This window comes from Tenrec ecaudatus, chromosome Y (assembly GCF_050624435.1).
Source record: "Tenrec ecaudatus isolate mTenEca1 chromosome Y, mTenEca1.hap1, whole genome shotgun sequence".
Taxonomy (NCBI): Eukaryota; Metazoa; Chordata; class Mammalia; order Afrosoricida; family Tenrecidae; genus Tenrec; species Tenrec ecaudatus.
The window spans coordinates 17,459,296-17,476,077 of NC_134549.1; positions in this window are offsets into that span (position 1 = coordinate 17,459,296).

Genomic DNA, 16,782 nt, shown 5'->3' on the forward strand with positions numbered 1-16,782 from the left:
CCGTGATGTTATTGATGTCCTTCCTCAGCTGGTCCCCTCTCCGGTTGTTGGTGTTCAGTTAGTCATATCTGTTCTTGAGACGGTCTTGTCATTCATGTGGAATCTAAAGTTACATCTGTGCTCTCATGTACTCGATTCATTTCTTCAGCTTCATGGTCTCAGGTTCATTTTTGATGGCAAGTAATAAACTCCTCTAAAATGCCTTTTCCGTTAGGGCTTATGTCTGAACATTTCATTTTGGGGAAAGTATACATTACAGTCAAATGCAGAAAAAAATCCACTTTAAATTCCTTTATATCATGTAACAATGAAGTAGATAATTTTCCCCTCAATTACGGTGCATTGGAGAGTGGATTACCTTCCCTACCCCCAATGCAGTCAGTCCAGGGAGGAGCGGTTCCTTAGAGGATTGACTGGTGTGTCCTTGATGGATTGTCCTGTACTGGAGATTTCCCAGTCAAAAATGGTACCCTGGCCATCTTGCTCAGACTGCCTTGTTTGGAAGGATCAATCTTCTAAGTGATAAGGAACCTAAAGAATGTGTTGCAACTTTGGCCCTCTTCGAGCTTCCATAATCCCCCCTCCCCAATAACTCATGGGTTTGACAGTTTCCTGTATTCCATGCATTAGTGAGGGCACATCCTGACTGTGAATCTTTGGATGCTATCATGACTTCATGCTAATAGCATTCCTCATCCAGACCATATATCTTTAGTTTGGGTTTGTCTTTATGTCCTTTATGTCTGAATAAATATTGTCCTTAATTTATATTTGGGATTGGGTTTTCTTCTGTACTCTAAAACATTTGCTCCAGATGCAGTCGATTCGATTTCTGTGAGTCACGTCGGCATAAGGCTATAGGTACAGCTTCCATTTGCATTGTCAAGGAAGGTGTGTGGTGATGAGTCCTTGTCCTTACAAGATATGCTCTGTGATTTCCAGATCTCTTTCTATCACTAAGATCGTATTTTCCAACTACTCTTCCTTCCTCTCTCTTTCCTAATTTGTTATTGCAATTACCAGTAATCATCTATGCCTCCTGACTACATGGTTGGTCAATTTCATACTGACGTGGTTGGAAGAATTCTTCAGGTTCTTCATTAGTGATTGATCATTAAATTTGAATTTTCACTGTGCTGGCAAGACCTTCTTTTACTTCCATAGGTATTATTCCACGACAGAGAGCGTTGTAGTTCAGTCAAGATCTCAGAATTCCCATGTGAGGGATGCTCAGTCATTCCTCTTGAATTTGTCTCTCCTGCATAGTAAGCCATAGGATTATTGAACGCAATATTCAACCACCACATTTGCTACTGATGTTCGATTCGTGTATCTCCCTCGCTTCTGAAGCACTGCCCACCATGGGCCTTCCCATCTTGGATTCCACAATCTCAGGACTCACTTGAGTCAGAGAAAGTATCCAGTTGGACATCTGTCTCACATGGTCCTTGTGAGTTTTTAAGAGGAGTATCCTAGCCAGAAATCTTCCCTCTTAGAAGCAAAGGTGTCAGGGTCTAGATTGTGGAGTGCTAGGACAACTGTCTTGGATATTCCAGAGCCCTGAGCAGGCCCTTCCTTTTATTCACACGTCAGGACTCCCTTTGTAGCAGATTGATCAGCATGAGTAGCAAGAAATCACCCAGGCTTCTGGCCCTTGCCATCCAGCATGTGTTGCAGAATGAGGCATCAGCCATTGCCAGTCTGGAGTGGCTGCCTATACAGATCTCTTCCCCCGCCCCCCCTTTTCATGGCAGTTATTGTTGGGGGACACAGAGAGGCAGTGAAAGCCATCGTGTGGTCTTTCATCAGGCTCTCACTAGGGGCTCTCCTGGAGTCTTCTTATTCTCACCAAGACACCTTAGAGGCTTCCCTGGATGGTTTTGATAGTCTGGCGGTCCAGAATGTCCCATCAAGGAGATGATGCAAACTGAGAGTGCTGGACCGAGGTGTGAACACTGACACCAACTTCTGGAAAGTGTGCTCTGGAACCCAATCCCTTGCCTCTGTGCTCTTAGCAGATGATTCAGGGACCACCCAGTCAAGAACTAAGACTCAAAAAGGGAAGGATTTCAGAGCAGGGGGGAAGTCTCAGCCCTTGGCCTCCATGGTGTTGGTCACAGACCTGCGTTTTCTTGGAACAGGTCCAGATGAATTGCTCACCTGCCTCGTGGAAAGACTCCAACAGGGGTCTGCCACCCCTGGGCTGTAGGAAGTTAGAATTTATAGGTCTACCAGAACTTCCCATTACTGAGGGGATCCTGAATGCTGTGCAGCTGGACTCTGTCCAGGAGGTGGTATTGCACTGCAGATGGGACCTAAACACCCTCAACTGGTTTGTTCCGTACCTGGCCCAGCTGCGTCAGCTGAGCACACTCCATCTTTCTGGAATCATCCTGGACCCCCTTGGGTCATGTAGCAGGGAGGAAGAGAAGTTACTTGAAGAGTTGACCTCTCAGCTGCTCAGTCTGCATCAACTCAGGCACCTCATTCTGGAATCTATTCCATCGACGAACAACTCGACCAGATGCTCAGGTTTTTGCCAGCTCCCTTGGAGACCCTCACCTTAAAGTACTGCTTGCCAGTGGACTCTGACATTGTAGTATGTGCTGTGTCCCAGCACCAGGAGCCTCAGATCCCTGGATTTGAGCGGAGTGTTCAAGGCGGCCTTAAGACATGAATTTCTCCCACATCTGCTAGAGAGGGTCTCAGCTACCCTGACCTACCTCAACTTAGCTGACTGTGGCATCAATGACTCTGAGCTCACTGCCTTGCAGCCTGCTCTGGGCCAGTGCTCCCAGCTCACTACCTTGCTGCTGGGTGGAAACTCAGTCTCCATGGCTGTGCTGCAGGACCTGCTTGAGCACACGTGGCCATTGTGCAATTTCTGCTTTGTGGGGCTCCCTGTTCCTCAGCATTGCTATTGGGATCATGGAGGTCCAGTGTATCTGAGTACTCTTTCGGGGGCTTTGCGGGAGCTCGAGATGACCCTGAAGGCCTATGGGCCCCTCTCTGTAAGATTCTCTCCCAGCACAGGTAAGAGTACTTGGAATGAAATCATCATACATGTGTAAAGTAAATGTGATGACTGTCTTTACCAATTCTAAGCTCTGCTCCTGGTTTAGCATCTCACTTATAAAACATTCATATTTACTTTGCTAATAAGATAATTTGGAGTGAGGTTCTAGAGGATTAGGTTATCTTTGCTAGCACAGTGTGGTCCATTGGTGTAGAAGACTACAGGAAGCATCTGACATTAAAAACCATACCCCAGTCATTCCTTGCCGGCTTCAAATCTCTTCTACAAGACATGAAAAGAGAGGCCAACAGACAGGAGCAAAGAATGTCTTTGGAACCCAAGGTCCCTGCCCTGGGAACATTATAGACTCAGAGGAACGTGGACGCCAACACTCATGGAGTCTCCAAGGAATGCACACAGATGTTGAAAAGAGACCAATCCCTTCCACTACCAGATAATCCAATGACAACCTTTCACATATATGCCTAAATCTTCTGTAAACTAACATATCTTGCCTAAGATCAAATAAATGTCTGTTTGTAAAGCCATCCACTTGTGGTGTTTACTTCTCATCTACCCAGAATAGAAAAAGTATGTCTTCTTGACTTGGGATCTGTGCCCTTGAACCAACAGAAAAGGACATGGAAAGATGTCACTTTGGGAGCTGTGCACAGGTAGTTGGCTGTGTTGATCGATTAATCAATAGTTGGAAGCTTCAAAACCACTATCTTCTACAACGGAGAATGATGAGAGCCTGCCCCCACAGAGACATAGAGCATTGTTAATCAATATAGCTCATAGTGCCCTGAGTGAAAATAGAATGAACCCCATGGGGCAAAAGCAGACAAGTGTATATGGGAGAAAGATGGGGCTTTCTACTCCCACACAGAGTTACAGTCATGGAAACTCTTAGGGCCAGTCTCCTCTGTCCTGTATGTTCTTTTTAGTCATCAACAATGGCAGTACGAGTTTTTATATTTTATTCTGGATTATGGGTTATAGTACATACACATTCAATTACAAGAAGGGTGTGAGTACCTTTTCTGTTTTCCTGTTAAAGGGCATGACACAGAACATGTAAGTGAGGGAGCCTATGATTAAGATTCATGAAGGAGCTAGGGGGGAGTTTTAATTTGATCTACAGGTTGCAATGAGGAAAATGGGACATCAGGGCACTGAGGTTGGTTTAGTTATTTTTTATGATAGAATGTGGTTTCCATGAATGGATCTGCTATGATGGAATCCCGTATGAAGACTTTCCACAGTTAAAGGAATCAGGGTGGGATGGCATTCCCTAATCTTTTCTCAATATTTATCAGATTGAGGTCAGCAGAGTTTCCTAAGGTGTGTATCCTGATCCTGTCTTCTCTCAAGGGATTTTTGAGAGGTGAGCAGAGAGGAGCAGGATCTGCCTGCAGCAAGACTGAAAACTTGGAGGTCAGATGGCCCCAAGGCAGATGTGTCTGGGATATGGAACAGTTCATAGATTCACAACCGGGAAGAAATGCATACAAAGGGAGTTTCTCTGGGCTGTGGATGAAGAACTTTTCTTCTCTCATGGGATTTAAGGAGAGAGTTGCTTGAACCTGGAGCAGGTAGCTAACTACAGCCAGGAAAAGTCACCTGGATCAGGGTGTGTCTCTGGACCCACAGGACCCACAAGGTAAGCCTCCTAGAACCAAGGTAAGACTGATGCCCAGACACCTGCAGGTAGAAGGGAGGTCTAGGATTCAGGTGTTTCATGGATAGAAGGAAATGACCCCAGAATCAACAGGGAAAGAGCTTTGTCCTCCAGCTGAGGCCCTGGATTTGAAATTCCGCCAGCTAAACAATGACACAATTACTTTTGGTTGTTCATGCTTCTATCACAAGAGCATTTGAGAATTAAGACAGTGTACTGGACCATTCTCCAGAGGTCAACCCTTTAAAAACTCCCAATGTGACCCCGTGATGCCTGCTATGCTCTAGAGACAAGCAGTTGAGGTGGTATGTTTGGTAAAGCATTGCGGTGTTTACCACGAGGTCAGCCAATCTATGGGGCTTGGTGAGGTCATCTACTCCTGCAGAGATTGACAGTCCTTAGGAAGCCAAAGAGCCACTTCTACTCTTTTCCGTACATTGGCTCTCAGTTGGAAGAGACACAGACCTAGTAATTTTGTGGTATGGGATATGAGTTACACAGATGAATATCCACAAGGACACAACTATGTTGCCTCTAAGAGAATCTGGGCACTAAAGCCATTTGTGTAACCAATTCCTTAATCCACTTTCCTCTGCTACACACGCCTCTAAGTTTTCTATGTTGTCACAATCACAAGCTGAGAGTTTGTGTCGACAGGCCCGCGTCGGGATTCTCAGGGATGGGTTCATTATTATGGCATCAGTCTCGTTGATGAGATTTCTTAAAATGACATCAATTCCTAGACGAGACCTACTGCGAACAGCCAATGAGGGAGAAGATAGCTATCTTGTGGGTGTGGTCTTATGATTTTAAAAGAAACTCTGCAAGCTCTTTAGCTGTGTTCTGCATCTGAGCCCTTCATCTGACCTGAAGGTTTGTGGACTCGGGAGACATTCTTGCCATCGTTCCTTTTTCTCTGGAAGTTGTCAGTGTCGGCGCGGTTGAGGAAGAAGTCTGCCTTTTTACCTGTCATCTGGGATTCATCAGTCACTGGGTCTCCTTGACCAAGGATAAGAGTCAAGACTGAAATCTGAGCCGTGTCCGCCTCTGCAACTGTGAGTTGATATAGGGAGTAACATGAAAACTCTAAATGGTTCTGAGGGGCTGAGTGGGGAGGGACCTAGAGGTGGGAAGGCTGGGTTCGTAGCTTGGTTCTCTTTGAGGCCTAGAGGAAGTGAGTGTATTCTATATTCCATTATGGATATATAGATGTACTTGCTCTACTCAGTATAATCAGGGTGCACAGATTAGGGGGTCCTGCTTACCCTCTATCTCTTTCACAGCTCAGTACTGTAAAGGTCATTCTGAGGTTCAGGGAGGCAGGCAGATATAGCTTACAGGACAGGGGAGAGCAGAAACAGAAATAGCTTTATTAGGGGGAGACCCCGGATCAGGTTCTGTGACAGGCCAACAGGTCAGGGAGGTCGTACCCAGCAGCTGGGAGCAAGGGTTTTTTAAGGGGAGGTGAGGAATGGATGGCAATTATGGGAATTAGCATATGGGGTCTGGACACTCTGAGAATTTCTTGTCGACTCCTTGTTGCATTCTTTAAACCCGGAACATCTGGTTTCACTGGTTATCTTATCTGGCGCTGTCTGCTGCTAACCTTGGGGATGTGCAGGGACGCATGTGCCTCTGAGCCCTGACCTGCTTCAGCTTAGTCCAAACAGGGCTGCCTAGTTCAGACCCGGCCCAAACAAATACCTTTTCAGGGACTTGATGTGTCTAAATATCTTCCCTTTGTGTAATGGTTCAAGTCTATAAACTTGCTGTGATTACGACTCTCCTCAGTCTGTCAGGTATGTAAAGAGGTCAGTTTGGAAGCTGTGCACTAGTGTGGACTTATCCGTCTATTACTGTTGGAGGCTTCAAAACCATCAGTTTTTCCAATTCGGAGAGATGAGAGTCAGCACCAACAAAGATAAATAATGGTGTTTCCCCAAGTAGGTGATCCTGCACACTGACGTGGAATGGAATTATCCCTTTAGTGATTCCTATATTTTATATAGGGGAAAGAGATGGGCCTCTTTTCCTACTAAGAATTCCAGTCTTGGAAACCCACATATGGGATGTATCTCAGGTTATATTTGTGCTCTCTTTATTTGATTCATTTCTTCAGCTTCATGGTTTACTGCACCCAACAAGCCCCTCCACAGTCTCTTTTATGTTAGGGCTTAAGTCTGACCATCTCCTTTGGGGGGTGGGGGTATACATAACATTGAAATGAAAAAGCAAAACAAAAAAAACCCACTTCATTAAATTCTTTGAGACCATGTAACAATGAAGTAGATCATCTTGTCTGCAGGTAGTGTGCATTGGAGAGTGGATTACCTTCACCCTCCTACAGGCAGTGCAGAAAAGAGCAGTTTCTTAGCAGATTCACTGGGTGTGTCCTTGATGGACAGTCCTGTACTGGAGGTTGCATAGTCAAAAGGCGCACCCTAGCCCTGTTGCTTAGACTTCCTTGTTTGGAAGAATCAATTGTCTAAGCTATATGGAGCCTAAAGTATGTTCCTTTATTTTGGCCCTGTTTGAACTTCCCTAATTCCCGCTCCTATTGTGAGTGATGAACTTCCAATGACTCTTGAATTGGACAGTTCCCTGTATTCCGTGACTTATTGATGGAATATCCTGACGGTGAGTCTTTGAACTACACCATGATTTCATGTTAAGAGCATTCCTCCTCCAGCTCATGTATCTTTGGTTTGGTTTTGCTTCATGTCGTTTATGACTGAGTGAATGCTGTCTTTAATTTCTATTTGGGATTGGGGTCTCTTCTGTACTCTAAAACATTTGGCATACATGTATGTAGTCGACTTGATTTTTGTGAATCCCATCGGAATAAGTCCACATGGATAGCTGCCATTTGCATGGTTGAAAAAAGGGTGTGGGGGGGGAGGAAGTCATTGTCCTTCCAAACCCTAACCTGTTATTTCCAGGTTTCTTTCTATCACCAAAGTCATATTTTCTAACTGCTTTTACTTTCTCTTTGTTTCCTAATTTATTATTGCAATTACCAATCATCATCTATGCCTCTTGACTACGTGCTTGGTCAATTTCATACTGACATGGATGGAAGAATCCTTCAGTTTCTTCATTAGCGATTGTTGAGCAAATTTGACTGTTCACTGTTTTGACAAGATTTTCTTGTCCCCACACAGATATCACGAAACAATGAGCATGGTAGTTCAAGATAGATCTCGAAATTTCCATTTGAGGAATGCTCAGTCATTCCTCTTGAATTTGTCTCTTCTGCATAGTGAGTCATAGGATTGTTGGATTCAATATGCAACCACCATATTTCCTACTGATCTTTGATTTATGCACCTCCACAGCTGCTGAGGCCACTGCCCACCATTGGCCCTGCCCATCTTGGATTCCACAACTTCAGGACTCACATGAGTCCAAGGAACTATCCAGTTTGAAATATAAGTTTCACGTGGACCTTGCCAGCCTCTATAACTGTGAGTTGATAAGTGGAGCTTGCCAGCCTCTATAACCGTGAGCATATCCGGGAAGCTCCCCACTGATGAGCTAAGGGGGGCCAGGTCCAGATTTTGGAGTCCTGGGGACTCTCCCAGACATCTAAGCACATCCCTCTTTTCATTCACACGTCAGGACTCCCTCTGGAGCAGATTGATCAGCATGAGCAACGGGAACCCATCCAGGCTCCTGGACCTGGCCATCCAGAGTGTGTTGCAGAATGAGACCTCAGCTATTGCCTCTCTGGAGTGGCTGCCCACAGAGCTGTTCCCCCCCTTGTTCATAGCAGCTGTCAGTGGCGGACACAGAGAGACAGTGAAAGCTATGATGGGGTCCTGGCCTTTCATCCGGCTCCCACTAGGGGCTCTCATGGAGTCTTGGCATTCTCACCAGGACTTCTTAAAAGCCACCCTGGAGGGCTTCGATAGTCTGCTTGCCGAGAAGACTCCCCCCAGCAGACGCAAACTGAGAGTGCTGGATGTATGCCTGAACACGGACACCAACTTCTGGAAAGTGTGGTCTGAAACCCAATCCATTGCCTCTGTGCCTTCACCAGAGGATCCAGTGACCACCCAGCCCTGGACTGTGACTTACACAGAGAAGGATTCCAGTTCAGTGGGGAAGCCTCAGCCCTTGACCTCCATGGAGGTGCTCACAGATCTCTGTTTCTTTGAAACAGGCTCAGATGAAGTGCTTACCTGCCTTATGGAAATGGTCAAGCAGGGAAAGGACCTGCCGCCCCTGTGTTGTAGGAAACTAGAATTTCTAGGTCGTCCACAACTTCCCATTATGGAGGAGATCCTGCACGACGTGCAGCTGGCCTCTGTCCAGGAGGTGGTACTGCACTGCAGATGGGAGCTGAACACTCTCAAGTGGTTTGCCCCTTACCTGGCCCACCTCACTCAGCTGAGCACACTCCATCTTTCTGGAATCATCCTGGATCCCCTTGGGTCATGTAGCATGGAGGAGGTGGAGGAGGTAATTGAAAAACTGACCTCTCAGCTCCTCAGTCTGCATCAGCTCCAGCACCTTATCCTGGAATCGGTCTTCTTTAGGGATGAACAGCTCAGCCAGCTGCTCAGAAGCCTGTCAGCCCCCTTAGAGTCCCTCACCCTCTCGTATTGCGTGCCTCTGGACTCGGACACGAGAAGTCTGTGCTCGAGTCCCTGCACCAGCCTCCTCAGGTACCTCAATCTGAGTGGTGCGCTCAATGCAGGCTTTAGCCGTAGATTCCTCCCAAGTTTGCTAGGGAGGGTCTCAGCCACCCTGACCCACCTGAACTTAGCTGACTGTGAAATCGATGACTCTCAGCTCCGTGCCTTGCAGCCTGCTCTGGGCCACTGTTCCCTGCTGAGCACCTTGGTGTTGGGTGGAAACCCCGTCTCCCTAGCTGTCCTGCAGGACTTCCTTCGTCACACTTGGCCACTGTGCAAGTTCTCCCTTCTGGAGCTGCCTGTCCCTCAGGATTGCTATGAGGATTTCCAAGTAACTCTGTGCCAGGATTCTCTTGTAGAGGCAATGCAGGCGCTCAGGGAGACCCTGCAAGCCTATGAGCCTCTCTCTGTAAGCTTTGCTGGCAGCAGCCCTGCCAGAGATTGGGATGCAATCATCATTCACATAGACAGCCCACCTTCTGTACAGTGTCCTCCCAATCCTCACCATTAATTCTGACTTTCTACCCTGTTTTTCAAATGTTCATGTTTCTGATATATATGTAATCATTTGAGACTAGGTTCATGAGCATGACATGATCTTTGCTATGCTAATGTGACCACGTGGAGGTGAAGATTACAGGATGTAATTCACATCCGCAGCTTCACCCCAGACCACCCTTGCTGACTTCCCATCTCTCTTCTGAAGCCATGAACAGAGGCCAGCAGACAGATAGGTGCAGATAGGACAGACAGAGCACAGCCTGTTTTGTGGACACAAGGTCGCTTCCTGCCTTGGGAACCTCTGGGACTCTGGAATGTGGATAACAAGACTCATGGAGATTTCCAAGGGAGAGGGGCGCTCCAGACGTTGAAAAGAGACCACTCCCTCCCACTACAGATGATCAAATTTCTCCAAACCCATTCTCCATGCCTACAATAAAATAAACATCTCTTTGTAAAGCTACTAACTATCGTGTTCACTTCTCCTCCAGACTAAATACAAAAATCAAGCATTCATGACCTGGGAGGTGTTCCGTCTTTCCAGCAGAAGTAGGCATGAAAGGATGCCCATTAGGGTGCTGGGTAGTGTTGGTCTATGAATCACCAGTTGGAGACTTCTAAACAAGTTCCTTCTACAATAAAAAGCAATGAGAGCCTGCCCCCACAGAGACATAGAGCATTGTCAATCAATATAGCTCACTCTTCCCTGAGTGAAAGTTGAGTGCACCCCATGGGGCAAAAGCAGACAAGTGTATATGGGAGAAAGATGGGGTTGTCTGCTCCTACACAGAGTTACAGTCACGGAAAGACTTAGGGCCAGCCTACTCTGTCCTGTGTGTTCTTTTTTACTCAACAATGGCAATAAGATTATTTAATACTTTATTCTGGATTATTGATGATACTTCATACATTTTCAACTGCCAGAAGGGTGTGAGAACATTTTCTGATTTCCTGGTAAGGGCCATGGGTTAGAACCAGTAAGTGTGAGAGCATATGATTAAGATCCATGAAGGAGCTAGGGGGAAGATTTAATTTGACCTACAGGTTGCAATGAGGTGGATGGTACACAAGGGCACTGAGGTTGGTTTAGTTATTTTTTATGATAGAATATGGCTTCCATGAATGGATCTGCTATGATGGGATCCCGTATGAAGACTTTCCACAGTATAAGGATTCAGGGTGGGATGGTAATTCCTAATCCTTTCTCAATCTTTGTCATATTGATGTCAGGAGTTTCCTGAGTTGTGCACCCCAATCCTTCCTTCTCTCAAGGGGTTTTAGAGAAGTGAGCAGAGAGATGCAGGATCTGCCTTCTGCAGGACTGGAGACCTGGAGGTCAGATGCACAAGGGCAGGTGTGTCTGGAATATCAAACAGTTCATAGATTCACAACCCTGAAGGAATACATACAAAGGGAGTTTCTCTGGGCTGTGGATGAAGAACTTTTCCTCTCATGGGATTTTAGAAGACAGAAGCTTGAACATGGAATAAGTATCTAACTACAGCTAGGAAAAGTCACCTGGATCAGGGTGTGTCTCTGGACCCTCAGTACCCACAAGGTAAGCCTCCTAGAACCAAAGTAAGACTGATGCCCAGACACCTGCAGGTAGAAGGGAGGTCTAGGGTTCAGGTGTTTCATGGATAGAAGGAAATGGCCCCAGACTCAACAGGGAAAGCGCTTTCTCCTCCTGCTGAGGCCCTGGATTTGCATCTCACCCACCTAAATGATGACACAATTACTTCTGGTTGGTGATGCTTCCTTCCATCTTAAGGGCATTTGAGAATTAAGACAGTGTACTGGACCCTTCTCCAGGGGTCAATCCTTTAAACCCTCCCAGTGTGACCCCGTCATCCCTGATATGCTCTAGAGACAAGCAGTTGAGGTGGTATGTTTGGTAAAGCATTGTGGTGTTTACCACAAGGTCAGCCAATCTATGGGTCTTGGTGAGGCCATCTACTCCTGGACAGATTGACCGTCTTAGGAAGCCAAAGAGGACCTTCGACTTGTTTGAGCTGGGTCCAGACCATGCTGCAACTTCCCCTAGCTCGCCCCCAAAGATGGCCTGGGGACTGTGTGGTCCCTTCTCCCCTCCTCTCAAGGCCAGAACTGGATTGTGCAGTCCCTACCTCCAGCATTCCAAGGAGCTTATGTCTCCAGGGCGGGTCTGTAGCCCCATTCCTGCAGCGTCAGAAGGCCTTCCTTCCACTTATCAGCATTACATCCTTGTCTTAAACCCCACATATGTCGCACTGCCTCACCGCCAGGAGCGATTTCCCTGACCTAATTCATTGTGTCTCATAACCCGCCCAAGGGCTCAAGATGCTCCCCTGCTCTCCCTTCCCTCCTGGGAGTTCTTTCCCTGCCTCAATAAAATCTTTCTCAACTTCACATTCCTGGCTAAATTCTTTCTGTTCCATGCCTCCGTCTCCAACCTCTCATCTTGGTGCTGACAGACCCAGGACTGACTGGGGGGGGGACACCGTCCATCCTCTGGGGAGTGCACAGTCCTGTCCTCCGTTTTCAACCTCTCAACTTGGTTCATGAATGCTGGAGGAGTAAGAGGTGTCTTGACGTGCCCCCAACTACCCTTGGGCGAGTGTGGTGCCCCTCTCTCCTCCAGTCCCCCTAGCAGTCACTGCACCTTCTGACTCGAGTAGAATGCCGAGTCTGTCTGAGCTCTTTCTACCTGTTTGTGTGTCTTGTGCTGGCAGTTTGTGGTGCCTGCTCTCAGATTTATTTTAAAATCTACTTCCTCCTTCTCCCTACCAGTTCTGCAGTGTCTGCTCTCAGACCTTATCTAAAATCAACTCCTTCCTGAACAACTCCTCTGACCGCTCTTCATACAGCTGGCCCGAAAGCCAGGCCACTCCCCTCCCTCTCTTCCTGCAGTGTCTTTCACTGTCATTGACTCAATGTCCTTGTCTGCTGGTTAAAGCCACAAGCCTGAGCCAGGGAACCTTCCTGTTCTGGGAGTCCAGGACTCTCCCACTGGGTCCCTAGCTCTGACTGGGACACCTATCAGGGTTACCAGGCCACCTCCTCACTGAAGGGTGCAGACAGGGACCAGGAAAGGTCCTTCTCCTCTGACCGTACCCCATGCAGCTTAAGACATCATGGGAAACTCTCTCTCTAAGCCTCCCAAGACCAGTCCCTTGGGAAGCCTCCTGACCAACCTCACTGAACGGGGCCTGGCTCCAGATATTCACCCTAAGCACCGGTCTTTTTCTGTAACCAAGTGTGGCCACAATCCCAATTGGACAATGAGTCACACTGGCCAGGACTTTGGATTCCAACATTCTCTGAGACCTCGACAATTTTTGTCACCAGACTAAAAAATGATCCGAGGTTCCCAATGTTCAGGCCCTTTTCTTTCTTACTCCCTTCCCTCTCTATGAACTGCCTGTCACCCGGCTCAAGTTCTCTTAACCAAACACTCTCTTAATCAGGCCCCTGACATTACTCCCGTTGATCTTTCTCTAACCCCCCTGACTCCTTGTCTGCACCCCCAGTAAGGCCTCCTCCATATTCTGGGTGCCCCTCAGCACCACACCCTTCAGCTCTCAGTGGCGACACCCGCAGCCTCCCAAACCCCACAGTCGCCCGCCCTTACTCAGGCTTACAAGCCATCGCTCATAAAGCAGTAAACTCTGACACGCTCCAGGAAATTACCCAGCAACCGAGTGAGAATCCGGCAGCTTTCCTCACTCGCCTAGCTGGAGCCTTACCTGAGTACACCAGGCTAGACCCTCCCTCTCGAATGAGGCCTCCGGTGCTAGCCACTCATAACATAGTCAGTCACCAATACTCAAAAGAAACGTAAGAAAACTGAGGATGGACCACAGATGCCAATACGTGACTTAGTCAATGTGGCGTTTAAAGTTTTTAGGACCTGAGAAGACCAGGCTGAGGCAACTTGCGAATTTTGAGGCAAGCTGGCAAGCCCAAGTCTTGAGGTTGGCTGGAGGGAGGGGTCAGAAGAATTCAGGAAACAGCAACTTCAGCAGTCACTTCACAGGCTGTCAGAAAGGGCACTGGACTAAGCATTGCCCACATCCCCGGCCACCCACCTAGCCTTGCCCATCGTGCAGTCAGCAGGGCCACTGGAGAAGTGACTGCCCTTCAGTGCCTAGTCATGGAGAGTCAGTCCCTCCAAACCTTGAACCATCATTAACACTGCTTGACCTGGCCTCCAATGACTGATGAAGAAGCCCCTCACTCAGCAATCTCAGTGACCCCTCCTTCTCCGTGCTCAGGGCAGTGACCAGGGCAGCAGGTAAGCCGGTTTCCTTTTGGTGGACACGGTCTTTTCAGTCCTCCCCTCCTTCTCGAGCCCGACTTCCCCTTGCCAGGTCTCAGTTATGGGAACTGATGGTCATCTCTCCAAGCCTTTAGCCACCCCACCTTTAATGATGCCTTTGCATTACCATCCCCCTTAACCCAGCTTATCAGCATTCATTTGCCTTTACCTGCAGCCTCTCCTAAAACAGTTCTAAAGCAGACACAGCCCAACTCCCTTAACTTCTCTCTCCCTCCAAGCAGCAGCCTTCCTGTGCTACAACCCAAATGATTCCCAGCAGACCGTTAACTCCTTGCTGACACTTAGTTAATAAAAAGATGTAAAGGATATCAAGTGGACAGTTCCTCGGGAACACAGGAAAGCAACAAAACCGACAAGGTCACTCATTCAAACCAGCCACCTCTGCTAAACCTGCAGACTCCTCCCCATTTACTCAAAGCAACTTTTTAACAAACTCTCCTCCAATCTCCGCCTTTGCATTAACCAAACCCAGTAAACCTTTTTTACTTTACACGAACGCAAACCAAGGAAATAGCAGTTAAAGTCTTGACTCAGGTCCTGGGACCCACCCACTCTCCAGTAACTTACAAGTCTATACAGACAGATATGACAGTCAGAGGCGGGCAGCCGTGCGTTGGGACCTGGCAGAAACTGCCGCCCTTACAAAAGAAGGTGTCAAACTAACACTAAGAGAGCCTATCCAGACGTTATCTACCCACAAACTGCAAAACCTTCCCTCACACCAAGTCCTGTCTTTGCTGTCTCCCAACAACCTACAAAAAATCCACCTTAAGTTTATTGAAAACCCTAATAGAACCCTGTACCAGGCTCCCTCTCTCAACTCCGGCTAGTCATAAACTCTTCCTCAGAGTCGCTCACCTCCTTGAAGCAACAAATTGCATCCCTGGCTCAGGTAACCCTTCAGAACCACCATGCATTAAATCCGCTAACAGCTGACAAAAAAGTACACACACTCTATCAATGAGTCAAAAGCTGTTAAATAAAATGTTAAAGGACTCTATAACATGGTCAGGGAAATAAGGAAACCTCAGTGGGGCACCATCAACCCCTCCTCACTGAGTGCTGTAAAACCACGTCCTGGATTATGCCCCTCGAGGGACCTTTGGCAATAATTTGTGTACTGTTACTGTTGCCTCCCTCTGTTTAAATTTTTCCAGGACCAAATGAAAGCCATCTCCAACCTGCCCTTCAGCCAACTCTTGCTTCGCCCTTATAGTCTGCTGCCAACTAAACCGGCCCGAACTTTCCAGCTCTTAATCCCCCCTTCTTTGTCCTATCACAGCAGGAAGTAGTGAACCATAGAACACCACACCTATTTCCACTATTAAGAGTTTTGATGTTTGGGCCAGGTCTTAACCATGCAGCCTCTTCCTCTAACTCTCCCTGAAGATGGCCTGCAGTTCTCTGGGGCCCCTTCCCCCCAGCTCTCAAGGCCAGAGCTGGACTGTGCAGTCCCTGCCTCCAGCATATAAAGGAGTTCATCTCTCCAGGCCGGGTCTGTACAGCCCCTTCCCTCAGTGTTCCGGGACGATTTACTCACAGACCACATCCTGACTCAGACCCTGCACCTGCAGCCCCAGAAGGCCTTCCTTCCCCTCATGAGCACATACATCCTTGGCTCAAACCCTATATATGTCCCACAATTCACTGCTAGCAGCGATTTCCCTGATCTAACTCGCTGTGTCTCAGAACCTGCCCGGGGGCTGAAGATACCCGTCCTTCCATGCTCTCCCTTCCTTCCCAGGAGTTCTTTCCCTACCTGAATAAAATCTTTCTCAACTTCACATTCCTGGCAGAGGAAAGTTGTATGTTCCATCGCTGATTCCCTGCACTCTGTCTAACTGGTCTACTCCCCACAACCTTTCTGTGAAGGGGTGTTCAGTTGCCTACAAATGGGCTTTGGGTCTGCAGTCTGCAATCACCCTCATTTACAATGATTAAACATATACTTTGTATTGAGCCCTTGATATTGGCTACTCTTTTTTCCTCCCTCCCCTGACCGTCGTGACACCTTGATAAATTATGCACTACTATTTTAGCAGTTCTGAAACCTTTATATCTGTAATCATTAAATTTTTTATTCTGATTAAAGGAATCAGATCTTTCCCAGGCATAGTGAGCCTGTAGGGCAGAGCAGAACTGTCCCAGTGGGTTTCTGAGAGTATAAATCCTGTTTTTAGTGGTTCTAGAGTTGGATTACAAACATCTGGAATCTATGTACCAGAGACCGAGAAGGAAACACGTCCCAGACCCGGGCCATTCTTACAATCTTTTTGTTTTAGCACAGCACTGCAGCCCCTGGGTCAATCCATCCCCTCGAGGGCCTTCCTCGTTTCACTGCCTCTCCAGATTGCCAAGTATGATGTCCCTCCCCAGAGACCACTCTCCTGATCACACCTTCAAAGTGCTAAAAACATAGTGGCACCAGCCTCGTTTCTAAAGAACACTCTGCTTTCAACAAGTACAAGGTCAGGCAAGGGACAAAACGGTGCATGCAATCTGCTCAGGAAACATGCTACTGAACTGGATTCAAATTTTTATGGTTTGACTGTGTCCATGTTTAAAACAGCAGCTATAGCATTGCTTTCCCCTACAGAATGATTTGCAAAAATGCCTTGTGTGTTATTTG